The following is a 3,623-nucleotide window of genomic DNA, read 5'->3' on the forward strand; positions in this document are numbered from 1 at the left end:
CATGCCTTATACCCTAGTGTTTTTAGAGATTTTTATAATTTTATTTACTATTTCATATATGTTTCATGTTGCACGACTGTACCACAAAAAATTCCTAGTTGTGAACCTCTTCACTAACAATGGCAATAAACCCGATTCTGATTCTGATTCTGATTCATTCATAAAACAACAACTGGAGCATCTTATTATTGTGGGTGCAAAGGCACCATATTGGATTGGGAATATTTAATCTCTTGGAATATTCATTTGTTTTTAAATTCAGAGGGTTAAGATGGGATTATAAATTGATTGACTGATTAGCTGTAACAGAAGATTCTATAGGTAGTAGGCTAAATGATACAACAAACCATTTAAGGTCAGGTGACTACTTCCTGATGTTCATGGAGAGAATGCCAAGAATGTGCAAAGCAGTATGCAAAACAAAGAGGCTGTTTTAAAGTTATTTCATAATTTTCATTTGCTAATTAACGCTTTGTGGGTTGCTTTAAAGCTTTGATCTCCTCGCACTACGTACCTATTTATCAGGAACTAGAAGAGTAAATCATTAATGCTAACAAGATTTTGATTTCTTATTTTTATATATATTTTTTTGGCTTTGAGCTGGTGGCTATTTCCTTTTCAGGGTGTTTTTGAGGAGATTTTTGCTCCATCATTCTTCCTGGGTGAAATGTTGCCTACAGGAGCCCAGTGTGGGGCATTTTTTATGCTTCAAAGGAAGGTTTAGCAGTGAGACCCTTTTGTAGTTGAGGAGGGGATGAAAGAGATTTGTTGTTTTTTTTCCCCCTCCATTTGATACGGACATCTTCTGGGATTACATTGAGATAAAAAAGATGTCTTGAGACTAAATGCCAGAGTTATCACTTAGTCACAGAGAGTATGATTTATGTTGTAGGCATTGATCCCTGCTGTTTTATTTCAGGCACAGAATCAAACATATGCTCTTAAACATCTGTTGGAAACACCAGCAGGGGAGTTGTTGTGGAGACAGTCTTGGTATCTTGTCTGGTGTTACTATAAATAGACTACATAGTCTGATTTTTTTTTTTTTTTTAAGAGGCTAGCTGCATGACAGAACTTCACACTCCGGAGGAGACGCTGATGCTCACAGTTGTGTGTACGCTTTTCTTTTTGCAATATTCAGTAACTGAATGCCTCAAGGTGTGTCCCCACTCTGTCGTTTTGGGTTTCAGACAGGTGAACCTGTCAGGTTCTCCTGTCTGAACATTAAGTCTCTGTTCTGTTAGACTGTGTCTCACAAGCGTGCTCACATGGTGCTTTGTTTTTCTAGACAGCATCACATAACTCAGCAAGACAGAACTCACTAAAATAACACGTCATTGTTTGTCTAGGCTGTTTAGATCACATCAAAGATCCTTTTAATATTAAGCTAATCATGATCAAAAATAAAGAAGAAAAAAACACAGGAACAAACTGCACTCATTCAGGGAGTTGGCACACAGATGTCCTCCAAGTCTGCACCAACTAAAGGGCTAGCATGTAATATAAATGAGGCAGTCTGGAACCTGCTGCAGGGGACAAGGAAAACTGGAAGAAAAGTCCAGTTTGGAGAAATCTGGTGGATGTATTCCAGCTAGCCTATTTTTGCCCTTTTGCTGTCTGTCTCTTCGTGTTTGCTTCCCTTATTGCCACCTTCAGGGTTCCTACAGTCTACAGTCTATATTGTCCATTTATTAAAACCGAAGGAAAAACAATATATTTATTTTATTAGATTTTCTTCCATGTATAATTTTCTCAAAGATCCATTCGTCCATCCATCCACATTATGACTTTCCCTGTGTCTTCTTATGTTTCCTCCCTTTGTCGTTTTCTCTAGCATCCTCCAACCTCTCTGTTTGTATCTTACTTATTCAAATAGGATTTTAAATATGTGAAGAAACCATCACTCATTCTCCTATTTCTGTTGTTTTAAGATAATTTCTCTCACTCATTTTTTTAAATATTCCGTTACGACACAGACAATCCGTCTTTGCCTTCGACACTCACTGATCTGATGACTTTTCTTTGTTGTCTAGTTTTCCATGTAGTCATCTTCTTTTTTCTAGTCCCCTTTTTTTACCCTAGTTTCTTTTTTTTGCCTTTGAAGAGTTTAAAGAGCTCCCATCTGTAACTGCCACTCAAATATAGGAGGAATACTATTTACACAAAATGATATGTATATATTTTTTTTTTTCATATCATATGAAAATTAATTAATTCAACATTTATTTTAGATTAATTCCTGCCTGCTGATTAGATTTCCTCATAGATTTATCTCCATGATGTTTTGTCTTTTACAATATCGTTTCATTTCATATTTCATATCTCATACCCTGACCTTCATTCCCTATAATACCCATTTCTGGCTCCATCATGTTGCATTTATTACAGGTACATATGCATCATCTTGGATTGTCTGTGAAAGTTTCTTTAGTTTTGTTTTTAGTTGCTATCCATCTGCAGTATAAGCAAAAGTTTTGAAATTTCGCATGCAGTATTTGTTGATGCTTTACTTTGTTGGGCTGAAGAGCTTCTTTCTTTTTTAATCTGACCAGTACAAAAGGTCAAAATAAGTCAACTTACATATGAAATAACCTCTGAAGCTTCACTGTTGGGGCTTATCCTCTGGCCAAGTCAAAATAAGGTTCTCACTCTTTGTATGACTTTGAAATGTCTTTGGCATTTTTAATGAGTCCCTGTGTATAGAAAAGTGTATAGCAACTTTTAAATGACTTGTCAGGGAGTGTTGAAACTTCCCTTTTAGGAATATGAATAGTTAAAACTAAAAAGATAAAAATCTGGGTTATACTCATCTATTTCTTTTAGATAACCAGCAGTGTGCTTTTATGACATAACAGTATTCATGTCATTATGCCCACTATAGACTTAACAGGCAAATTATTATACATTTTCCTACAGTAAACTTGTGTGTAATTATGTGGCACAGATTTATAACAAATACATTCTAATGGCACTCTGACTAACGCATTTCTAGTTATTTCACAGAGTCGTTGACTTTGCAGCCCTTGGCATGAGCCTGCATGTAGAGACAAGAAGACACAACACCCCAGCAGGAATTCTTTTTTATTTCTTTAAGGAATGAAATGTTTGGAGAGTGCAAAACATTATTGGAAGTGGTACTTTGAAGAAAACACAACACAGAACAAATTTAACTTCAATTCAATTTATATAGTGCCAATTCACAACACATGTCGTCTCAAGGCATTCAAAGTTTTCTATCTAAGGAAAACAAGTTGATGGCATCAACTCCTTGATTGCAGCAGCACAGCTGATATTTCTCTCCAGGATGGCGTCACAGACAAACAGGAACAGACGAGGCAAAGCTACTCTGAGGAAATACAGAGAGAGCATAACGTCAGAGATTGAACTAACAGATTCTGCAGAGTGGGAGAATAGAGACAGAATGAAGCATAATGATGAAATAGGGGTCCCTATGTCCTCCAGAAATCTAAGCCTATAGTGGCATAACTATACGGATAGCTCAGGATAACCTGAGCATCTCTAACTATAAGCTTTATCAAAAAGGAAAGTTTTAAGCCTAGCCTTAAAAGTAGACAGGGTGTCTGCCTCACGGATTAAAACTGGTAGTTGGTTCCACAGGAGAG

At 36.5% G+C, this 3,623-nt stretch overlaps 1 protein-coding gene across 1 annotated transcript in view; it reads left to right on the forward strand.

Annotated features, from left to right (window-relative positions):
* Nucleotides 1-3,623, forward strand: part of poln (polymerase (DNA directed) nu) — a 66,192-nt gene that overhangs the window by 6,917 nt on the left and 55,652 nt on the right. The gene's annotated exons all lie outside the window — the stretch shown is intronic.

This window comes from Cyprinodon variegatus, unplaced genomic scaffold (genome assembly GCF_000732505.1).
Source record: "Cyprinodon variegatus isolate N-32 unplaced genomic scaffold, C_variegatus-1.0 Scaffold119, whole genome shotgun sequence".
Classification (NCBI taxonomy): domain Eukaryota; kingdom Metazoa; phylum Chordata; class Actinopteri; order Cyprinodontiformes; family Cyprinodontidae; genus Cyprinodon; species Cyprinodon variegatus.